This window comes from Sitophilus oryzae, unplaced genomic scaffold (assembly GCF_002938485.1).
Source record: "Sitophilus oryzae breed Bouriz unplaced genomic scaffold, Soryzae_2.0 scaffold_860_pilon_pilon, whole genome shotgun sequence".
Lineage (NCBI taxonomy): Eukaryota > Metazoa > Arthropoda > Insecta > Coleoptera > Curculionidae > Sitophilus > Sitophilus oryzae.
Window position 1 is genome coordinate 569,811 of NW_022147484.1, and position 26,162 is coordinate 595,972.

General features: G+C 33.0%; 1 protein-coding gene across 1 annotated transcript in view; it reads left to right on the forward strand.

Moving 5' to 3' along the window:
- Window positions 1-26,162, forward strand: part of LOC115890300 (ADAMTS-like protein 3) — a 1,070,176-nt gene that overhangs the window by 331,460 nt on the left and 712,554 nt on the right. Inside the window, exon 4 of the mRNA XM_030910476.1 lies at window positions 13,916-13,968. The gene's annotated coding sequence lies outside the window, so the exon portion shown is untranslated. The remainder of the gene's footprint in view (window positions 1-13,915; window positions 13,969-26,162) is intronic.

Below are 26,162 nucleotides of genomic sequence, written 5' to 3' on the forward strand. Positions count from 1 at the left end.
AACTTTTGATTTTTAAATGGCACCCTCCGTATTTTTTACTTTATTCGATAGAAAATTACATTCTGAATAGAATAACATATCAAATATCAACTTTTGACATTCTGGCTTAATAAAAATTTGAATTTTAAATTTTAAACTAGAGTGGCATGGCTGTGTTAAAAACGCAAATTCTTAATCAAGGAGCCTTGGAAAATAGATTTGATCGTCTAATGTTTTTAGTGTCTTCTCCTGGCCAGTTAGAAAATGCTCAAATCGTATTTTTAATCATATCTCAATTTTTTAAAATGGAATGAGGGTGGCTCATTAGCATATTTGGAAAAAACATATTTTTACGAATAATTTAATACCACACACTTGATATTTCGAGTCAAATTTTCGTTTCGAACCGCAAACTATAATTTCAAATAAACCATATACGCGAAAATGTCAAAAGTTGGCATATGATACGTCATTCTACTCAGAGTGATATTTTCTATCGAATAAAGTAAAAAAATGCTGCTGCTGAGCCACTTTTGAGACGCACCCGGTAGAATATTAAAAATCAAATAAATACCTACTTTACTTAAGTACTGTAAAATGTATCTAATATTAATAGATATTTTCTTATTTCTTAATTGCTGATGCGGCCTGCTTCAAAATTCATTCATTAATTCATTCATTTTTCTATAAAAAAGATTTAGTTGTCTCGTTAATCTTGGGAAAGACGAATTAGCCAAGAGCAATTTGTTGGCGCCGTCTTTGAAGAGGAAGTACTGAATATTGTACAATTTATTATCTCGGATGGGGCCGCATTTGAAATTATAATCGAAACCAAAGGAACATCTTATTTATGTGAAGAAGATACGATAGAGGTGAATTTTGAAATCAATCCGATTTACATACAGCCACGGTTTGATTAAAACTCTTATACGATTCGATTCACAAAAGAAGACTATCGCGTCTTAGTAAGAATAACAATATTACAGAAATAAATAAACATAGGGTACGCTGTAACAACTGTACTAGGTCTTGGTATAATAAATTCAAGCTTTGTCTCAGTCTAGCATATTTACATATTAATTCCGCTTGTCTTTCCTGAATAAAATATTCTTATGCTTTTTTGGAAATCGACTTATATAGAAGGAAGATACGAAGTTTACATTTGTATTATAAACAATGTGAATAAAATGAAACTGTCGTATATATTTTTATAACCATGTTTATGTACGTAGGATTTACATTATTATTCATTCTATTTATAACATTGTATCCGGTCTTCATTTTTCTATTTAAGCTTTAACTTCTTTTGACAAAATATACCTGCTAGCAATATTTTTATTCTCTTTTGCTATACATGGTGATTCAAATTTATATTAACTTTAATGTTTACGTAAATAACGTCTATATGTTTGCGGTGGTTTCTGAAAAACGGGAAAATATTCCGCCAATAATGCAAATTATATTTCTAGATAATCATACTGATGTGAAACATGAAATACATATTAAACAAATGTACACCCGCACGAAAAACAAGCATCTTAAAATTTTGATGTATTTTAAAGTTTTATGTACATCAGTGAGTTAAAAAGCTCTTAACTCCCGTATTTTGAGTGAGTTAAGAGCGTCTTAACTCACTCATTTTCATTACCGCACTCCTTGTTCAGATGACTATCAAAGAGAAAAAAAATTACGTACTGACAATATAATTTGTATACTTGTTTTGTATTTTCTTTTGTTTGTTTACTTTACCTTTGTCTACAAATTGTAAAATTTTTTGACAATAAAGGCATTTATTTATTTATTTATTTACTAAATACAAATATACTGTTCTGTTGATAATAATTATAAAAACATGAAAACTTATTTATTATAAATATTAATGATACAGTTTGAACAATCTTTCAAGTAAATGCCTGATGAAGCAGCTACATTTCCCGAATTTGTATTCGATATATTCAAATTCTGATTCTGATGACTAGCCGTGGCAAATTGAAAGTTATTATATTATTGGGCCTAATGAATAAAAATATAGCCATTCCTAAAAGCAATTGCTGATTAGCAAAAGCAAAAGTCTAAAAAGCAAAAGCTTTAAGAACAAGCAATTGCTTAAAATTCCTAAGAATAAAAATATTAAGCATTTGCTAGGCATTCCGGGGTAGTGTAAGCAATTGCTGTGTCGACTTGTCAAGAGGTATTTTATTTTGTTTACGTTATCTCCATTCGTTCAGTTTTCCGTACAAACGTGTTTACTAGGTCTATTTTTTAGGTGTTGACAAAAATATTATTTGCAATATGTCTGACAGTACCTAGTGAATATTCCGACTATGAGGAGAATCGAGAAGGCAAGCAGTTAATTTTCGTTAGGAAATTAAAAGAAAATAAAGTAATTTTTAATAAGTCCCAAGTTCCCGAAATAAAAAAGGAAAAAGAAAAGGCATTTCAGACTGTAGCATACCATTGCAAACAAATATTTGACATTTCTCTCACAACTAAACAAATAGCGAAAAAAATCAGCAACATCAAAGGAGAAGTAAAAAAGAAATATGATGTAAATATCCTAATAGGCTAAATGGCCTCAATAAGTTCGGCACAATTTTTGGGAAATTTTATCCCTATGTTTGCCTTACTTACAATTTTATTCATAACGTATGTATATGTTTTGGAAACACTGGTTTGATGAACACCAATTTCTTCACCAACTTCATTTTGAAAACTTGGGTCCGCCACGACACGAAGAAAAATTTTCATTTTGTCTAAAACGTTTAAAGCTCCACCACGTGTTTCAAAGCTTTCTTCTAGGAAATACTTTGCAAGCCATTCTACATTTTCACGACTAAAACGGTATAATTTTCGATAACTTTCTTCTACACATTCCTTGCGTACTTTGTAGATTTTTACTTTACGATTCAAAAACTCTGCCATTTTACGATGGAAATCGGACAAATGTCACAACAAAACTAATTCAAGCAAATGTAAGGATGGTAGTGCATGCTTGAAAATTTACCAGCTATTGCTTGTGTAGCAACAGCAATTGCCAGCATTATTCATATTTTATTAAGGAAATACTTAACATTTTTAAGCAAAACTTTTTGCTTTCAGCTTTTCCTTTGATTTGGCAATTACTACAAGGTCAAGTAATTGCTTAACATTTTATTCATTTCCCTTTAAGCATTTGTTAAGATTTTTCGAGAAAAAGTAATTGCTATATTTTTATTCGTCAGGCCCATTATTGTTATTATACTTTATTGTGTACAATACACGCGAGTTAACTCCATCAGATACTTGTGTGGTTACACAACTCGAGCTACGCACTCGTGCAACTTTCACACGCGTATCTTAATGATGCTGTTAACTCACTTGTATCGTAAATATCTATAATATATTTTTGTTCTGGCTGGCCGATTTTGATGATTTTTTAAGCAATTTGTAGCTAACTTACTTGACTTTTTATTATTTCTCTTTCTAAATTAAAAATTGAAGTTTCCTTCTGCCTGTTATACGAGGCAAAAACAAAATGTTGTTGTATACATTTTTAATTTAGAGAGTGATACTAAAATATCAAATAATTTTACTATCTACAAATTTCTTAAAAAATCATCAAAATCGTTCCACTAGGAAACAATATACAGGGTATCTCAATATTCCGTGGACATAGAACTGCTACGTCTTTTTGCAATCAAAATAAGTTCATTGGACATAATTTACCTCTATACAAAAGTGCTTCGTTTGTCCGCTAGAGGGCATGAAACTTAAAAAAATAAACACATTTTTTCAGATGTTTTAAGAACAGTTATTTCGATTTGAATGGGATATTGCGTGTCTAAGTTTTACTAAGTGCTTTAACATTATTTGGCTTTCGCAAGAGTGGAAACTACCCCCACACCTATACAAATTTTAGTATAAATATTTTCCAACTCCACAGACGACCGATTTTTTTTTTCGCAAGATGATGCTTTTAGTATTTACTGCATTTTTATCCCTTGTAGCAAAACGCTACATCGCATAGTTTTTGAGGAAAACATTTTAGGAGAATTTATTTTTTCAAAGCAGACCTACAAAATATACAGGGAGTTCTAATATTCCGTGAACATAGAACAACTACATACTGGACTACTAATTTGGATCAAAATAAGTTAATTGCACATAATTTACCTTTATATACAAAAGTGCTTCATTTGTCCGTTAGAAGGTATCAACCAAAAATAAACCCGAACGTTATTAACTTAAAAATTATTATTTTTTAAGCTTTTTATGAAGCTTATTGTCAAATATAATTTGTGATACTAACATAAAATTCCATATTTTTGCCAACTAGATTATTAGAAAAAGTAAAAAGTAAAGATTTCAGTTAACGTCTCCTTTTTGCTGCCAGGGCTAATCTGGACGGGGCCTACTTTGTTTACGCGGAATCCGAACCGCGGTACTCGGCCATATGATGGTTTGTGGCCTACCGACTTGGCAAGTGTCTAAATCGACTCTTACTCACGAGATATATCCCATCTCATCCGGCCTCGAACCGGCGTGAATGAGCCGTGTGTGTCAATAGATTTTACACTTTTGCTTTTTTTTTGGACAACAGCACGATACAGAGTTTCGAACCGGTCACCCGTCCATCTACTGGTATCGCCTTACGTCGCTTAACTTCGGTGTTCTAATGGGAACCGGTGTTTCGACGTAGCTACATGGGCCGTTGCTAGATTATTAGAGTATAATATATTTTATGCGACTCCATAGCTCGATATGGCAAAAACACTTTTTGTAAGTCAGTTTTGGATTTTTTTTTCCTCAAAAAGTATGCACGGTGGCGTTTTTTCTACAAGAGGCAAAAAATGTATTAAATACTAGAAGGACCATTTTACGAAAAGTAATTTGGTCTTCGGTGAAGTCCGAGAATATTTATTATTAAATATTTTATTTTATTTTTAGAAAATTCATCTGCTGATGATGCTAACACGATTAGCGAAACGTGTGTCCAGTGTAAAGTATTTGGCTCGGTATTTTGGTATATTGTAGAGAATTAGTCTTTAATTTTGCTGTTGTAACACCAAAGAATCCCACCAAAAACTCCCAACTGTAATAAATAATTAGAAAAAAAAATTAAATAAGGAACGTTAAATTTAATTTGGTAATTATGATAAAAATATACTATATTATTATTTTTAAGCAGATCTAAAAAATGTATAATTTTGTCATTTTATGGCATAATCTCCGCAAAATTACATTATTATAAATTATATAAAATAAAATTATGGCGGTGTCTAAAAAGCCCAAGAAAATATTTTATGCTATTATGTTTTTGTAACAAATATTTAAAATATATCCCAGGAAATATTGAACAATGCAAATTTAAATATAGATATGTTTTTCCTTTTAATAAATACCTCGAAGCAAAATAAATTTGTACGTCCGAAATTTGCGCGGATTCTCTAATAAATAACTGGAAATAACGATAAAATTGCAAGTTGTGTTATCTGGATTGCATATATAATTATTCAGTATGTTTTTATTCGTTTTAGTGGATTTTCATTAGAGGCCTAATATTTTTTTTATAAAAACCCACATTTTTTAATAATAAAATAAAATAAAAATATCGTATTAAGCGGCCTACACACGCCCAACTTGGTTGACCCAACGGAATACCCTGTATTATGACTAGCTATATTTATTTGTGTATTTATACCCAAAAATCTAAATCAAACAAGACAAACAAAAAATTAAAGACCAACACGCATACTGTAAATGTTCGTGCGTGATTATTATTCATAAAATAAAAAAGTAAGCTTAGACTCAAAGGCTATAATTAATAATATATTATCAAGATCTACATAACATTATTAATCAATCAAAATATTTTTATTTGAACATTACCTATATAGTGCCAAAATAATTTGATGAATTTTACACGCATTAGAACAACACTTCAAATTATGTTTTTAAGTACGTCTATTTATACAGGGAGTTTTTTAAATAAGAGCAAGGGGGTATCTTAAATGGTAGTTATTATTCGACCTCAGAAAAACACTCATGAGGATTTTAGCAAAGAAAATTGTTGTGAGCATTACATTTAAGATTTTAAGGTTGGATGCCACCCCCGCGTGGGGTTTGAATTAGGGGCTTCAAAAACAGTCTCATCTTATTTCCCATTCGAAAATAAAGTTGACAAAAATTGACGAGATTTAATAAAAGATAAAAAGTTATAGGGGTGGGCCACTGAAACTTTAATTATAAATATGGGGGTTATTTACTAAAACTTTAATTATAAATCGTATTTTATTATTTGTTAATACTTACCTCTCTTTCTGAAACACCAAGGATCACAGAATAAATAGTCTAAAACGGCCCATACATTATCAAACAAATTGCGCAACACAGACTGTTGCGCAACGAGTTGCCAATGTATGGTAACGTTTGATGCGTTGCGCAATTGTTCGATAAGTTTCAGGAATGTTTGAATTCCTTTGTGCAACAGGCTTTTGCGCAGCGCGTTGTGTAGTGTATGTGTGTGTTGCGCTTTGTTGTGCAATATTTTATAGTTCTTTTAGTTCTTTCATCCAAATTATTTGTTTTCTTTTTCGTTTTTTGGTATCATTGACATCATCTAGAGTATATACGATAATAATTGACGCAATGGCAATTGAGGACATGATTGTTTCTCAAACAATGCCCAACTTTTAATAAAAAGTTTGATCAAAATTTTACTTACATGGGTGATGCAGTTGTGCAACGGTACGTTGCTCATCGCTTTGTTGCACAACTTGTTTGATAGTGTATGGATCGCTGAATCAGTTGTGCAACGCAACGTTGCGCATCGCTTTGTTGCGCAATTTGTTTGATAATGTATGTGCCGCTTTAGAAAAAGTCTATTTTCTTATACAGGAACATTTTTTTGTATTTAAAGTGTTCCTAATTTTTTAACAGTTTCGCAGATATTCGCGGTATTATATTTCATTAGGTTCTTTTATCAGTAAATTTTTAGCAAAACCACCTATAGATTTACATTAGTATGGAAAGAGTCATGTTGATAATAACTCAAATATCTGTGCAAAACCGTTTAAAATGAACATTTTAAATGCTGTGCATTTAATTTACTTTACATTAAAATGCACATTAAATGTACATTTTAATGTAAATGTATATTTTAATTTATGTACATTTTTTTATTTTTATACACAACAGTGTTGGCCTTGTCTTAAGAAATATCCTGTATAAGATAATGCCAGTTTTGCTTTCAGGGATCTATCCTGTTTTCTTTGGGTTAAAAAAATATAGCTGAAGCAGTAATGAAGTTAAATTCACTCCAGGTTATAACCACATTTTCGATATACTGTTTTTAACCAAAGTTTCAGTAAATAAGAAAGTAAATAGAAAATAGTATGGAACACCGCATACTACTCTTGACACAGAAATATTGTACCGTTTGCAGAATGTTACACTGAATCCAATTATGTACAGAAAAATATGGAAACGCAATTTAACTTTATCATTACTTTTTATTTGGCTACCCTGTGTACAACAAACATTTTTTTATATCGTACCAACAACAACGATATTGGACTTCCTCAAAATAATGGACCACCCTCTGTATGTTTAATAAAAATACGTCACAATTTCTTTTTGCTGAATTTAAAATTGGCCTAATACCGGCTTTGCATATTTATGTTCATATCTATCCCATTCCAAAAGCACAAATTGTTATTCGCTTGTCATCCTGTCTGTGAGAGGCGTTGAACAATCCCCGGCGGAACATATCCCGAACAAAAATTTAATCGTGTACACCATTAAAATATCGTTAGTTACTTTCAAAACCGGGATTTAAATGGGAACGGTGGTAATAAATTGTTTTTAATTTCGTATGTTTTCGGCTGCGGCTACCGGCCGCATTCTCGCCTAAATCATGTCGGCGCTTATCTCGGTACGAAAATTAAATCCCCAAACCGAAACCGGAAAACCTCTGGAAAACCCCTTTCCCTTGTCTTCCTTTTTTTCTTGCTCTTTTTCCAGCGTTGGCAATGAAAAAGTCTCTTGCGTCGTTGGCAACTCAAAAACAAGGATATTTTTTGCTTAATCTAAACTATTTTTTACTTCTTTATCATCCTCAGCTCTTGCTTTGGTTTGGTTTCCAAATCCATTATCAATGGATGCGTTCTGCCCTATAATTATGTATCCGGCCTTCGGATGAAATCTTAGCGTTTGTGGGCCAGACCAAGTCTTTGACAGGTCAAGCCTTTAGCGGATTAAGTCTGTCCGCGGACTTGACATGCCCTGTGGCGAAAATACGGCAGTTTTTGCTCCTACAAATCTATACTTTTATTTTTTCGTATCCGGACCATATAGGTACATAATGTACAATTACTTATAATTTAAAATTCTTTAGCCCAGTACCGGGCGACGCACAGTGGGGCAGGATTCACTAAATATGTCGAAAAAGTTTGGATGATAGTGCATATATATTTTACGAATAATTAACATGTTATAAAGTGACTTTTATCGAAAAATGGTTATTGCTTAGCGGTATGACTATTATACAGAGTGGGTCAACAAAAAAATCACTTTATTTTTCGAAAGTTTAGATATTTTTATTACTTTAATTTCAGCAGGTTATAAAGTGACTTTTATCAAAAAATGGCTATTGCTTAGCAGTATAACTATTATACCGGACGGGTAAACAAAAAAAAATCACTTCAATTTTCGAAAGTTTACAACGGTTATTTTAACTATAGGGTGTTTCAAAACAAATGCGAAAAACTTTAGGGGGTGATTCCTTGTTCAAAATAAAGGGTAGATTGTTTTATAAACGTTGGGTCAAAAGTCAACCATTAGGGAGATATCGCGGTACAAACATGGCGGAAAAATAATGTTTTTATTTTTTATCTTGAAAACGAAAAGAGATAGACTAATGAAATTTTATGGAAGCATTATTGTTATGAAAACACACTTTGCGGTAATTTTTTTACTTTTTTAAAATGAGTGGAAGAGGTTGAAATAAACTACCCCTATCATTCTTGTTAACGAAATTTAAAGAAAAATCTTATCAAACACATCCAAAAAAATTAATTTGGATAATTTAGTTTGTTTAGAAACTTTTTTATCTCTTGTATTTTTTTGATAAAACTCACCGATTGGAAATTAAAAAATAAAATGTAAAGCATTACATGTCAGGACAAAAAACATTTCAGTAGAGTAATGTCAAATAAAATAATATTAGGAACATCCTAAAAAGTAACAGCGGCCGACTAGATTTTTTCCTAAAAAAATTACAGCAGCCCACTAGATTTTTTATCAGAAAATGTTTTTTGTCCTGGCATGTAATGTTCTACATTTTATTTTTTAATTTCAAATCGGTGAGTTTTATCAAAAAAATACAAGAGATAAAAAAGTTTCCAAATAAACTAAACTATCCAAATTAATTTTTTTGCATGTGTTTGATAAGATTTTTCTTTAAATTTCGTTAACAAGAATGATAGGGGTAGTTTGTTTCAACCCCTTCCACTCATTTTAAAAAAGTGAAAAAATTACCAGAAAGTGTGTTTTCCTAACAGCAATGCTTCCATAAAATTTTATTAGTCTCTCTCTTTTCGTTTTCAAGATAAAAAATAAAAACATTATTTTTCCGCCATCTTTGTACCGCAATATCTCCCTAATGGATGACTTTTGACCCAACGTTTATGAAGCAAACTACCCTTTATTTTGAACAAGGAATCACCCCCTGAAGTTTTTCGCATTTGTTTTGAAACACCCTGTCTATTAGTCTAGAAATTCCAATTTAGGTAGAATTTACTGAAGTTTAAAATGTAGCCTTCATTTTTAGAAAATGTTAAATATATCAAAAACCTTACATTTTAGTCTTATGCTTCTCTTATGAAACACACCTTTATTTCTTTCTAGAATCCGAAAATCAATTAATATACAGGGTGTCCCAGAAATAAATGCAAGTATTTTAACTGGTAGTATAGTTCAACCCCAGAAACATGCCTATGAGGTTTTTTTCACGAAATTTTTTTTTTGAAAATTCGGAATTTTTGGAATTTTTTTAAGTTTTTAGTAAAAAAACATAATTTCTTGATAATATGGCAACATAGGTAGTAGAAGAAAATCCAGAAAAGTGGTTTTCAAAATTTAAAAAAAATATATTTTCTTTAAATTTTCAAAGTAAAATAACTCCGATATTTTAGACTTATTTGAAAAATGATAAAGAGAAAATATGTTTCTTTTATCGAGATCTACCACCCCTTAAAATACTTGCACTTATTTCTGGGACACCCTGTATAGGGTGTTCCGTTCCAAAAAATACAACTTTGATATGTGTAACTTTTTTTGGGGACAACCTTGTCGAACTCTATATATTTTTAAAATTGTCGAACTATATATTGTTATTGTCTAACTATATATTTTTAAAAAATGTTCTAAATTGACTTTTGCTTACAAAATTGCATTTCAATGTAAACATTCATTCAGACATTCTTTTTGGAGCTTTTGTATAGTATGACTAGTATGAGAGGCTTTAATAACGAAAATGTGTTTGCGGTATTTGTGGTCGTAAGTAAAGTTTAGTACGCAAATCTTGTTGCAGAAATATAGTAATGCGCTTATACAATACTACACCCATCACCACACGCCTTGTGTGCAACTTTTCTATTCGCCCGTAATATATTTTTTACAATACCCATTATGTAATATAGTATTTAATCCATTTTCTATTTTTATACCATATATCCAGAAGAAAATAGCAGAGAAATGTCAATACTTGCCGAAGATAACTTAACATTTTATGATCAATTTTTCGACTATTCATAGGTTCATTAAACTTCAAATAGTATACAATGGGGCAAGAACGGGCAAAAAGTTTCGTTATAATATTAAATTGTTTGAATGGAAGAAAAATTATATATATCAAAATCAGGCGGATGTACGAAGATTCGTAACTAAACTACTTTGTGATTTTCAAATTTAATTAAGTGGATGTAAATTTTTGGCTTACATTATTTCAACTTTCTTGTGTCTTCGAATAATCGCGTAATATAGATCAAAACCAGAGGAATATTAATTTACATACCCGATGCGAGCGAATAACAATGTCGCTATTAAAATAAATGTAAATTTATTATTAGAAAAACAAATATAAAATAGGAGTAAATTGAAAAGCCGGCTCAAAAAAATCGAAACAATTTTAGTTGATATGCAAAAACAAAGACTATTTTCTAAGCAACCACTGTCGATCCAGCGCCTATATTATTATATAATATTTAGAGGCATATGCCTACAACAATACATTAATTTCACCTGAATTAGGAAGATTTAGTTTTTAATACTTATTGTATATAAATTGCCAATTCTGCCCCAGTGTGCGACGTCTAGAGCATTTTCATCGGCGATCCATAAATTTTCAAGGGTACATGTATGAGGGCATCTTATGCATGACAGCAGATGCTCCATATTTTGGATTTCGCCGCATTCACATTTTGTGTCTTCGTCCGTGATAAGTCCCCATTTCGCTTTGTTGGTTTTAACAGGCGCTACTCCTGTTCTGATGCGGTTTAGGGACTTCTACGTGACCCAATCAAGAGTTCAAGAGTTGGCCTGCAGAATTTTCTTCTTTAAGAGGATAATCAAGCGGTGGATCTTCTTGAACAGTTTTTAAAAAGTTTTTCCGAGATCGGAGTCTGCCTGATCCTTGGAACTCGCCAAAAAGTGAATGGCGCTCGTCGAACATCTGTTTAAACTTTTCAGTGTGTTCAGCCGCTTTGCAGCGCTGTGAGGGAGCTGCAAATCCGGAAGCTCTGTAAAGTTGAGATAAGCTTGTTGCTTTCATACACCCTGTTTTGTATTTTGTTTTTATTTACAAACGATTTATAACTAAGAATTTATTTTGAACTTTAGCGCGTCAACTGTACTGTATATTTATAACTGCCCTCTGTAGGCCACAGCCGCCGGCTTTTATACCGACAGGTAAAGAACTCTAGAATAGTCCATAGATCGTTAGGTGCGTAGAGAAGGTTTTCGAATGTTCTCGTATGTACTAGTCCATTCCAGTGGGACTCGATTCTTCTCGAACGAATGAATCATTACGGTGTCTATTCTTTAATGCGATGTTAAGGTCATCTGAGGGCGGGACATATAGTTAGGTTAGGTCAAGTTCACACGGGTCCGCAACAATATTTTATTTCTCATGTGTCTCTCTTGTAAAGACGTAATTTCATTTGGACGTGCAGTATTGGTATTCTAGTTCGGGCTTTCCATTCTTCAGCAGCTGGTGGGCAATCTGGTTAGGTTTGATGTTACCGATTTGTTTCCTTTCAATTGGATCGCCATCAAGTTTTTTAAGGAAATTCCATGCGATCTTACTACGTGAGTCATATCAATTTGCTCTATCTTGTCTATCCATCTTTGCTGTCTGGAATTACTCAGTTATTGCATTAACATTGAGCCACATTCTAGCGTGTCTTCACTAAAAGGATCCTTATCAAAGAGTTCTTTGTACCTGGTTAACAGTTCTCTAGAATCGTTAGAAAGACTAGGAATATATTGTTCTCTGCAACCCCTTGATATTGTATGTCTTGAGACTAGCCTCACTAGATCAATAAATCGTTCGTAGTTCTTTGGTTGGGCTCCATTTCACTAATAGCTGAATCCAATTCACTAGAGAAATGCTGTCAGTTGGCTTTTTTGAAATTAAACCGACGCGACGCCTAAATGGAATATTTTGTAATCTGACGGCTGCGTATACGTCAATTTCTATTGGTTTATGCTGAGTTTTAGGCACGGGATGGTAGACTCTTTTAATACACTGCCCTTCCAATGTGAGGCTAGTGAAACATATATCGGGGTTATATCCACGTTTCCAGATGTTGCTGTCGAAAGAATGTGGGACTTTGGTATCGTGTATAAGGGTAAGATCACATGATTCTGCCATTCTTCGACCAGGCTTCCGTTCGTGTCGTAATCTGTATATTCCCAGGCTGGGCTATGGCTATTAAAGTCACCCAAGACGAATTTAACCTTCTGAGAATCGAAATTCAATGGTGGTGTAAAGATAAAGGTTTCTGCCGGGGGCTTGTAGACGGAAGTGACAGGGTAATTTCCAATTTCCACTGTTAATATTTCGATGTTATTTGTGTTTGATGACCCAACTGATGTAATTGCTTGGTCGGGTTTGACAAAGATTGCACTCCCATATTTGTTATGAGGCAGTTCAATGGCCAGTCGCATGACAGGGATATTAGGTTGTTTTTGTGTGTGGTCCCTGTGGGTCTCCTGAATACACAGAACATCGCATTTATTAATTCTGCAAAAATCGGATAATAATTCCTATTTGCTATTCGTAATACCCTCTATATTTATGGACGCCATCGTCAAGGTCGGTTCTGAGAAGAACCCTTGATGATTATTTCTCATGTTGGTTCGTACACTTCGGTCCGGTCGGTGGTGGAAGGATTGGCCGTCTAAAACAAGACGTTTCCAGGGGAGGCCAACAATAGTATTTTTTGTTTACTAATTTTGATACACTATTGCAGTCGTGGAGGCTCCTTCCGTGTTCCGCACAATTATCCATATAAGAACTATTTACAGTTCTTAAATATCTTGCGTTCAAGACGGAATAGAACAATTTCGGAGAAATACTTAATTACTTATAGGAGCATTAATTTCTTTTTAAATTTAATAAACTACTACTCGGCTACGGAGTACAATAATAGTCGTGAAACATTTAATAATTTATCTTTAGCACTAGGCAGGCCAAGTACGCAATAGAGCAAAGGGTGAAAGAGCAAGTCCGCAAGCCAGGTCAGCAAGCTGGGGCTTCTGGTGTATGGAGGGCTATTGAAATATCAATATTTGTATATTTTCAACATTTTTGTTTTCTAATCTAAATGTTTCTTGTAATCTACTATGGATATAAAAAAAAATAATTCAATTATTTAATAATAATTTTATTTTGCAGGAACAGTGAATGCTAAAAAGGAGCAAAAGAAGTCATTATAGGCCATAATTCAGGTTAGTATAAAATATCTTAAGTGTTTTTTTAAAAGACAAATGGTTTAGTAAAACTAATAATTTTACATCTTGAAAAAAACTCAAATATTAAAATTGTTTAGTTTTAGTTTGTCTCTCACGAAGTACGTTTGATAGCTAATGCAAACTTAGCAACATACATAGCTAATTAATTTGAACAAATTGGTTAATTTTTGTTCTAATTGCTATCAGACAAAAGCATCGTTTTCTTCATAAATCTCGAAACTCTTTTTTAGTTGGGTTATTATACATTTCTTAATCATTCTTACTTATGCGTTATCGAATTTTCCTCGACTAACAAGAAAGTTTGATAAGAATATCGAAACGTTGTCATCGATTCGAACCTATTATTATCCAATGTCGCCAAAAAATGCTTCAACCAATTTTGTGAAAAACCTTTAATGGCTTACCCCTAACAAGGAAAGCTAGTTTAAGTTTGACTGTTAATTAGAGTTCTATATTTAGTAAGTTCATATAGTATCTCTCTTTATTTTTTTCATGTCATTTTTTTTCGGCCTCTGAAACGGAAACATAAAGTGTATTTATTTGTAAAATGCATTGCAAGTCTTGTATTTTTTTAATAATTTTTTAATATAGAGGTACTTTCTGCCTAGATTTTTTTTATGTATAATAAACGGATAAATATTCATCCACAGATATACATGCTAATATCATTAAAGCGTTCTTTTATAAAATACGCCATAGCGAGTCATGGTTTTATAAAACTGATGAATGCTGTCATCTATGCAATAATTTTCAACTTACTGGCGAAAAGTACGTATTTCACAGAGTTTTCTAGAAAATGACAGCTGTACATATTGTCTGATCATATATTCTTTGACATTCGGAAATACTCCAACCCTAAGACCAGTCTCGCTCAACACTAATTGGTTTATTACATGTAATTACATTTGTCTAACCAACAAAAACACTAAACGCCTTTAAAAGCCATATTCTATAACATAATATAAGCAGAAAACAAAAATAATAAAAAAACTCTTTATAATTGCTAATTCTAACTATATTTGATATACCAATTAAACTTTTACTTACGTTTTCGAGGGCGCGATTTTTAAATTCATTGTTGCCAACCATGGACACATTCGGCGCCGGGCTGACTAACTGGGATTTAAATTTCCCGCTAGGGATTCAGGTGGTAGATCTGCTGTAAAAAATGTCAAGTTGGCACATTTACATATTTATCTTCTGACATTGTCATTCGTTTTGACACTTTAGTTTTGTATTACGAGTTTCTGTTTTAAATAAATAGTGTTGTGATACTTTAAGCTTAAAAATGTTTATTAGCAGACCTTGCAGTCGAACATTGTTCTTTTTAGAACCTCTTTCAGTGCGAAGTGTACGGGGTGGTCGAAATTGGTCTTGAACTTTTTTAGGCAAAATCCAGTGGTGTAGTCAGTTTTTTTCTATGCTTGCTCTTTTTGGCAGAAATAATAAAAAATATAATTTTTTAAATGGAAATCATAGTTGGCTATGAACCTAAAAAAATGCTGGCGTTTAATCCTTTCGAACGATATAAACTTGTGTGTATTTATCTCTAAGAATGAGAGAAATATTAGGTTTTTTATATTTCTATCGAAGCGGGCCTTGATTTGGTGTTAACTTAGTTGCCTAATTATTTTTTATCACAATTTAATATTCTATATTATTATTTATCTGCATAATTAAAGACTTTTGAAAAGATAAATCAACATTCTATATTGGTGTTACCAATTACAATGAAAACACCAGGGTTACAAATGAACTATTAATTGGAGAATTTAGAGAAAATTGGATTGGATCAATGGGCCCTATATCTTGGCCTGCTAGGTCCTGTGATTTAACTCCTTTCCACTTTTTTATGGGGGAAATTAAAATACCTTATCTATAAGGGAAGAACCATTGCATTGAAACGAGAGAAGAATTGCAGAAGATTACTAGCAAGCTTTTGGACTTATTACACCAGTTCGCCTAATAAATCGTTGTAACTCTGTGTGTAGAAGATGTTTATTGTGTGTTCAACAAGGAGGTGCTCAGTTTGAACATCTTTGATGATTTTTTTTAATAAAATATATTCGCCACTCAAAAAATACGTTTTTTAGTCTTGTTCTTGTTTTATTGTATCGATTTCAATTGTAATTACTAATACTAATATAGAATGTTAATTTACCTTTTTAAAAGTCTTTAATTATGCAGATAGATAATAATATAGAATATTAAATTGTTATAAAAAATAATTAGGCAAGTAGGTCAAAACAAAATCAAGGCCTGCTTCGATATAAAGATCAAAAACCTAATATTTCTTCCATTCTTAGAAATAGATACCCATAACTTTATATCGTTGGAAAGGGTTAAACGCCAGCATCTTTTTAAGTGCATAGCCAACTATGATTTCCATTTAAAAAATTATATTTTTTATTATTTCTGACAAAAAGAGCAAGCATAGAAAAAAAACTGACTACACCACTGGATTTTACCTAAAAAAGTTCCTTAAGAACGTTTTTACAGAATTTTATTATTCCGCGAAACAAAAAAGTTATGGGCAATTTTCAAAATAGTAAAAAATTCAAAAAGACCCCGTATTTCAGTTGGCAGTGAAAATATCAACAGGCGGTTTACGCCATTAAAAGTGTCTCAGAAATCGAGCTCATGACATCTATCTCGGTTTTGCTCTATCTAGTCAGGAAATAGGTTTTATTTGTCAAAATAGACCAATTTCGACCACCCTGTACAAGATAGCTTAATAGCCGTAAAAAAACGGTTTACAACTTTATTGGAGTATTTTGAACGGGAAAGCGGTAGTCCTTTATGTCCCTTAAGTGATGCCAATAAGGTTAGTTTTGTTGCTGTAACTAATAACTATTTATATATTTACAATTAATTTATTTTTATTTCCTAAAATATTTTGATTAAAAGAAAATATGTAAAAGCGGGAAACTCGGTGCCAGTCAAGCTTAATCACGTGACTAAATGTTTATTTGATATGAATTATAGGTACATATTTCGTATACATTAAATATTTCATGGTCTGATGATTATTTTCAGTAAAAAAACCTATCTACTTTTTTACAAAGAAAAACAAAGACCTTTCTATAACCTTTTTTTTTCTCGATACCGCAACGTTTCTTAATCAGTTGTTGCGGCATTTTCTCTGCATGAAAACAGCAGGAAAGTTTTAAAATGACGTCGAATAATAGGACGTCTTCTTTGCGACGCCATTTTTATCTGGCGTCGTCGAAAGGAGTTCGACGGAGCGAACAACTATCTAAGAATCTAAGAAAAAAGGCAAAGAACCGTTGACTAAATACTCCAAACTCGTAATGCGAGTTTCAAATTAGTTGTTAACTAGAGTTCCGCTTTAAAACCTCTTTTATCGGAAAGGACCGAGACGCTTTTTGTTCTATTTTTGTTATATTTCGGATAGGACGGTTTTTCGATACAGGTATTTAGCCATCGTAACTATATTATTTATACCACACGAAAACATTGTAGCGCATGTAGTTTTGAAATTTTGGTTTTGTTATGAAGTTTTAATTTAATACTTCAGTTTTTATCAAGTGTAAGATATACAGGGTGAGTCCTAAATAAGTGCAAATATTTTTAGGGGTATTATGTTTCGACTCCAGAAAAACCATAATGAATTTTTGCGAAAAAAAATTGGGAAGTGTCTTTAGAACAATAAGCCAACAAAAGCAAACACCTTCCCATATATCATATACCTGCATAAGAAAGGTCCAATATCTTAAAGAAAGTGATTTTCCAAAGATAGATTTTGTTAGTAAGTGCCTACGTATCGTAAGTGCTTAAAAAATGGGAAGATATTCGTTTTTCATATTCTGTATTGTGGACATATTCATGTATATTATGGACATGTTCATATTCTGTAAGGCAGGACTTGCGTGTTAAGAATATAATAAATAATAACTTAATAGCATACCGTAGTTTGGGGCGAAATTGATAACCGGGGGCGAAATTGATAATTACTTGGTTTAGTCACATTTTTAAATTTAGCTCCAAATTTATGCAACTAGAAGCAGTGGTGTGCATCAGTCTTGTTTAGTAAAGCTTTGATGACAAGACGTATGCAGTCGGGTGTGCCATTTTTTATCAATTTTTTGCAAAATACGCGGTTAAAATTTTAATTTTAGTTAATTAATTTTAACAGCGTTTTTTCCAAAAAATAGATAAAAAATGGCACACCCGACTGCATACGTCTTGTCATCAAAGCTTTACTAAACAAGACTGATGCACACCACTGCTTCTAGTTGCATAAATTTGGTTTGGTTTGGTTTGGTTTGGAAAAGTAAAAGTTTAATTTTAGTTAATTAATTTTAACAGCGTTTTTTGCAAAAAAATAGATAAAAAATGGCACACCCGACTGCATACGTCTTGTCATCAAAGCTTTACTAAACAAGACTGATGCACACCACTGCTTCTAGTTGCATAAATTTGGCGCTAAATTTAAAAATGTGACTAAACCATGTAATTATCAATTTCGCCCCCGGTTATCAATTTCGCCCCAAACTACGGTAATATGCTACCGTATGATCGAGAAAAAACGGCGTCAGCGATGGCTATGAAATGAAGATCGCTGTCATTTTATATGTAAATTTATATGGGAAATGTCATCGATCGTCATTTCCCGGCCAACTGGACGCCGTTTTTTTTTTGATCATACGGTATTTAGATATCAGAGGTAAGCTTTTTCTATTTATTGTGTGGGATAACAGTGCTACTGGGAAACACCATTAAACAAGAAGCGGCGTCTTTGCAATACCCTTTGGATGACGGTGGGTAATAAATAACATTTAGATCATATTCTTTTTTAAATTTTCATTTAAAAAATATATCTTAAAAACGTGACAACATCGACAGTAGATTAAAATTAGAAGGACAAATTGCAGAAAAAATCCGGTGGCTATAAATTTAAAAAAAATAATTTTCGAACTTAACTCTGTCATTTTGGACTTATTTGAAATATGAAATACGACAAAGAGAAAATATGTTTCTTTTATCGAGATCTACCAGTCCTGAAAATATTTGCACTTATTTAAGACTCACCCTGTATATTGTTTTTTTCTTAGGAGTTACAATGATACTTTTTGCGGCGAGGCTATACGTTTGACGGTATATTGACAAGCATAAGCGATATTACAGACGAGACACAAAATAGTCTTTTCACTCCGAATACAACATGCTCTTTTTTAAAATATCACAAATAATTTTTTAAACAATTTCAAACGTGCCAAATAATAATATAAAAATAGTAATACCGTGTAAGTAATTATATATCGAGAAACTATGGTTACACTGAATTTGACAATTTATGTTAGTTTAATAATATAGATTTACGTATACTTTTATGCTTAGGCGTAAAAGTGCTTTACTTTTATGACTAGGCATTAAAATCACTTTTTTGTGAAAACGTTTAAAAAAAATAAAGATTTCAGTTAACGTCTCCTTTTTGCTGCCAGGGCTAATCTGGACGGGGCCTGATTTGTTTACGCGGAATCCGAACCGCGGTCCTCGGCCATATCATGGTCAATGGCCTACCGACTTGGCAAGTGTCTAAATTAACTCTTACTCACGAGATATCCGAACCGGCGTGAATGAGCAGTGTGTGTCAAAAGATTTTACAGTTTTGCCTTTATTGGACAACTGCACGATACAGAGTTTCGAACCGGTCACCCGTCCATCCACTAGTATCGCCTTACGTCACTTAACTTCGGCGTTCTAATGGGAACCGGTGTAGTGAAAGCGTTTCGAAATTGGTAGTTTTTGATATTTTTTTGAGATTCGAAATGACATTCTTTTAGGCACTAGTATCTAAAAGTGACACTTGTTTAGGCACTAGTGCTAAAAGTAAAAAATGAAACGTTAGAAACAATGAAAATATTTATTTATTATAAATCATTAAGACAACTTTAGCTAACAGGAATTCTTTGTCATCGGCTTCTATCATAAAGCGTTCTATTTCCGGTTTTGTAAATACTTTTGATTTCTTTGCCTGATATCCGGAAGTTTTTCTTTTTAAAAATGCAATAAGGTTTGTGAATTTTCTAATATCTACGTTTCTGTTCATGGTAAATCATGGTGCGGAGAGCATCGAATATTTACTCCACAGAGTTGACGGCTTTAATAGTAGTGGATAACTTCAGGAAATAGGCTAGCAATACCTTTTCTGTGAAATTCTCAACATGTTTTTCTTTGACCCAGGTTTCAAAGTTGTTGTAGGTATGATACCGCAGTACGTGGATAGCGCAGTTTCAGCAGCTTGTTGAATATCCAAAGACTCGTCATTATCACTCATTTTATCGCAAAACTTTGTAGGAAATACGGCGGAAATAAATAATAAATATTTTAAAAAATGTTTAAAAATAAATAATAATAATAGCATGAAAATCTCAAATTATCCGCTTTCACAAAAAATCTTGTTTGAAATTTGTTGCAAAAAGAGTGTTTTAAGCACCCGACGCATTGTCCGTCGTCTCGATGGACAATTTTGCGTCCCGTGCTTAAAACACATTCATTTCACAATTTGTTACATAAATGCTATTTTAATCAATCAATTTGTGACGTTTGAAGAAAAAAAAACAGTTTTTTATAATTTTGGTTTCACGTGTTGCTAATTCGGTTGATATATGGTATTTCGCGCCTTGAATGTGTTGCAAAATTGAATTAGTTTTATTAGCAAAAATATTGCTGTAAAAACTAATTTTATTTGTATTCTTTATTCTTCTTGAAAGAGTTACGATTAATTAGAGTCTCCTCATCCGAATGGTGGTTTTACCTCACTTGCTACAAAATTGTTTCTTACTTCAAAATCGTAGCGTCCTTAAATTCTTAATCAGCGGTTGAATCTGGACTTTCTCTGGACTTAGAAGCAAAGTTTCGGCGAATAATGTGGCGTCTTCCTTGCGACGCTATTATTTTCTCTGCGACGTCAGAAAGAGTTCGACGAAGCGTACAACTACCCCAAGAAACGAGACAGAAAAACGAGGAGGAACCACTGAAAACCTTGCCCAATTACTCCTAACTCCTAATGCGAGTTTTAGTTTAGTTGTTAACGGGAGTTCCTAGTTTTGAGGTTTTTTCATCGTACAGACGAAGTGGTTTTGTGTACTATTTTTATCTTGTGAGGAAACGGTTTTATGGAAAAGACGTTTTATTGAAATATAGTTTAAAATATTTATTGCTACAGAGTTTGTCTGCTACATCAGTTATTTTATTGATAAACTACTCAAAACAATAATTATCGCATATTTTCTAAAATCAATATTAATTTGAAAAACAAGACACTTTGAATTTCCCGACTTACGATTTTAAATAGTATGGATACTATGAAGTGAAATTCAATACAATAAGTCTACACGCTGACCTGTAATTTTTAGTCGGCTGACTATTTAGTTGCAAAAGTGAAAACAATAAATACTTATGAAGTCGATCGGCTAACTATTTGATTGCATGTGAGCGCGGCTCCATAAGGTTATATTGGTTACAAATATGCAACTAAATAGCCGGCCGATTAAAAATTGCCTATCAGCCTAAAGCTACGCAATATAATCAAATATTGGGCCGGTCGGCTCCATAAGAACTTGTTTTCACTTTTGCAACTAAACAGTCGGCCGACTAAAAATTACATGTCAGTGCGTACCGTAATTATTCTAAAAAAAGTCAGAAGAGAAAGGCAGAAAAATGCATGCTTCATTTAGAAATATGTAATAGAATTACTTTTATTTAGATATGCGATAATTGACTCCAAAAGATTATCACAGCCACACAAAAAAGTGGTCCATGCTTTTTACCAGACCATCATATCCTATCCTATAGTATTTTCGACTATGAGCACGAATCCCCTATTAGAATTGTAGATGTAGAATGTTTAGGAGGGGAGTTAAACACCGCGACCTTACAGATATATTGTGTGTTCCCCTTTCTTGAGTTATAACTCGTTATAACTCATCATACAGTCTCAGGGCTTTAACAAAAGCCAGTATCTGAGACGGCTCCACAGAGGCCAGCTCTCCGTCCTCGACATCAGCCGTACCAAAGTTTTCAGTTAGTTACCGTTTGAAAACAGAACGGTTCTGGTCCAGTTAGTGGAGTGTTCGCTCCTTTTCTAGCTAGATCATTTGCTTTTTCATTGCCTTCCATCCCTTGGTGAGGCACCCAGAGTAGGAGGACTTTATTTTCTTTTCATCTATTTTTATCCGTGAAAATTGAAAAAAATGTAGTAGGAAAAAATTAAAAAAATATATTTTTCATGTATAACACTATAACCTTAATGTAAATGGGCCTGATAAACTCAAAACACCTATCGGAATTGAGCTACTTAGACAAAAGTTTACATATGAGAGTTTTTTGGATCGCTGAACGCGAATTTGGAATCAAACGGGTAACTGCTCACGAGTCTGACGTCGGATTCGCAAAATTCAAAATGGTGGTTATAATATTGGTGACGCGAATTTAAAAAAAAACAAGGATCCGAACAAACCACGGATCTATTATTGGTGTCGGCCATATGGGATACGCCATCTTGAATTTTGCCAATCCGACGTCTGATTGGCGATCAATGACCCATTTGACTTCAAATTCGCGATCAGCGATCCAAAAATCTCTCATATACTAATTTTATTCGGATCCGTGTTTTTTTTGGTTTAAGTTTATAATATTTGAATTATTTTATTTCATTAAATTTATCTTTATGTAAATTAATTGATATAGAAAATAGATTGGTAGCATGATAAATGCTTCAAAATATTATCAAAGTAGAGTCCAGTTATCGCTTAATTTGTGTAAATTTCTAGGAACCCGTTTCCATAGATAAGTGAGACGTACATTTATATTAATAACCAAATAAATAATTATTACTGTTATATAAATTTAAAATTTATTTTAATTAAGAATAATTGTGTTTATTAGCGGGACAAAATATATGTATACATCAAAATGTCTCATTTAAATATATTGAAATAATTAATGCCCGGCAAAGCGTTATAATGAATAGCCATAATTAACTAATATGATTATTAGTAACACGTTGATTGTGTGATTTCAGATTGGCTATACGATTTATTTGATTTCTTGCTGCAATCACAATATGACAAATATTATGATTAGCAAGATTCGAATTACTTTCCTCAATTACGTAATTTAAATCATTTTTATTTGAAATACATAATAATGTTCCGCTTGATTGCACACTAAATCCCATGATAAAAATTGTTCAAAAGATGGTTCTACTATTTGTTGGTGAAATTTGATTTTGGCTATAGTGTTTATTTTGTAAAAAATATCTATACCTCTGTGGCGGATTCTAGTTGACTAATAAACAAATTTGCCTAACGGACAAATTATAGGCAAACTTGTTTATTAGTAAACCACTGCTGACAATTAGTCTCATTAGATTAACGCCAGCAGTGTTTACAAAAAATAACTATTTTATAATATAGAATTTTTTACAGTAGCGAAATACCCATAGGACTTTTATGTTTACTTTGTGTTAGATTAAAAATGACATCAGAGAAAGTTTAGTTATTCTCGGGTATCTGACACATTTGACACATATATATAAACGGCTATAAAAAGGCTTCCTGGCCAATCTTCGAAAAACTTTATTTGAAAAAGTTCTTTCGTTTTGAATTTTGCATACAATTGCCAATTTTTAGCCATCTAGATGAAAAAAATTGACATTTTTATCCAATAGCAGCCGACTCTCGATTTGTACCACACATATTTGTCCTAGCTCTCTTAGTCTCTGAAATTGACAGGGCAAATTTAAAGATGTTGCATTTTTGGACTTTGTTCGTAGCTTGATGGTTTTATATAATTTATCGCAAGGCTGAAACCTGAGTGGTTTCATTAGTTTCATAAAAATGTAGCACAGTAATAAACATAACTGCCTCTTTGTATTTTTACTCATTAACGAGACACCCGGTAAAAAATACAAAAATGGGACACCCGGTACCTACATCGCGAAAAGAGCAATCAAATTTTTGCAGACAATGGAACATATATTATTTTTTAATAGATAGAGAATTAAAAAATTAACATTTTTTGTATTTAGAGTATTTCAAAATTTTTAGCGGTTTTGCAGATATTCGCGGTTTTATTTTTCATATGGCATTTTCCACAGTAAATTTTTGACCAAGCCACCCCATGATTTTTAACTCGTATTTTACCGTTGAAAGAGCCATATTATGAAATAACTTGTGTAGTGTATCAAATATTATATAAAGTATCCGTATCCCAGTTGTCGTGTGTCCAAGATTTGAGTCTCCCCGTGTGAGCAATGCCTTAGTATTAGCTTAGTTCCGGCTACATCAGTATTCTAAAAATAAAATATAAACTGAATTAATAAAGAGAATGTCAGAGAAATCACTTCTCGCGCTTCGTCCTGAAAGTCCATCGTCGGAGAAGCATCGAGGGCCACGCTTCGTGCCCTTTTGGAATTCCCGGCGTCTCCCGGTCGCTAACAAATAAGATCCGTGTAACGCCCGTCCGTAACTGAAAAACTTTTCCTTATCTCGAACTGACCTGCACCGAATAACTAATGCCATCTGGAAATGATCCGCATTCAAATGGCTCCTCCGCCTTCATTTATTGGATGATCTGACCGCGCCATAATCGATTTGCAACAATCGAGATGGGCAGTGAGGTATGAGGAGGCAGAGAGGCAGGACAGGACAATGGGGTTTCGGAGATAATTAGTAATTGAGGTTGTAAGGATTGTAGTGTGTACTGCGATTAGAAATGTCGTTCGTTTTTTTAATTGAATTATATTTTTGATAACATGATGCACAATGTTTGTCCGAAATACTTTTTGCAAAATTAGTATTATATGGACCTTATTTTGCTTGCTATTATTAACTTAAATAATTTTAATGTTAACTAGAAATGTTTCACTGTTCTTTTTCTGGGACGGTAATATTAGTACTAGATAATTAATTATATTCTTCTCGCTACTGCCACTTGACACTGTAAATTAAGTGCTGTGTAAAAACAAACCTCTTACACCTGGAAGGGAATGAAAACTAATTTCATATTTGATAGGAAAACCACCGAACTTGAGTAGTGGCTCTCTGAGTATGACAGATAACTAAAGTCTCCAGTCCCAATCTTCAAGTATCCAAGATTTGAGTCTCCCCGTATGAGTAGTGCCTTAGTATTAGCTTAGTTCTGGCTACATCAGTATTCTAAAAGTAAAACATAAACCGAATTAAAAAAGAGAATGTGAGAGAATTCCCGGCGTCTCCCCGTCGCTAACAAACAAGATCCGTGTAACGCCGTCCGTAACTGATAAACTTTTCCTTATCTCGAACTGACCTGCACCGAATAAGTAATGCCATCTGGAAATGATCCGCATGCGAATGGCTCCTCCGCCTTCATTTATTGGATGATCTGACCGCGCCATAATCGATTTACAACAATCAAGATGGGCAGTGAGGTATGAGGAGGCATAGAGGCGAGACAGGACAATGGGGTTTCGGAGATAATTAGTAATTGAGGTTGTGAAGGATTGTAGTGTACGGCGATTAGAAATGTCGTTTGTTTTTTTAATTGAATTATGTTTAATAACGTGAAGCACAATGTTTGTCCGAAATATTTTTTGCAAAATAAGAATTTTATTGACCTTAATTTTGTTTTGGTTTGATCATTGCCTCTTATACAAGTCCTGAACCGCCAGTGCACCTGGTAACATGTTTCTTCCACATCTGGTGATATGGATGTTCTTGCATACTCCTTAGGCGCTGCTTACAGGAGGATACCCGAAGGAATAGAATAAAGGACTCAGGATGAAGGACTGGGAGACGCATCACATGTAATTAAACAGTGGCGCCCAGACGGGAAAATTCCATTCGTAAACAGTCGATACCAGCGCTACGCAGAGACTAGGAGACTCGCATTCCCGGTCTCTTAGTAGCTCAGTTGCTTAGTTTTATTTTTTCTGGCACGACTGAATAAGCTTTAAAATAAACGGCAGAAGTTATTAGATCCATTAGTTGAAACGTGTCTTTTTCCAGCCTGTGGCGGGGCAAGTAATTTGGAATATTGATTCCTGATGCTTTTTTGCAGCAACAAATAGTGTACAATTACTGTTTCTTTCAATATAAGTGTGTAACTAGAAATGTCTTATTGTTTTTTTTTCTGGGACGGTAATAATAATACTGGATTGGATA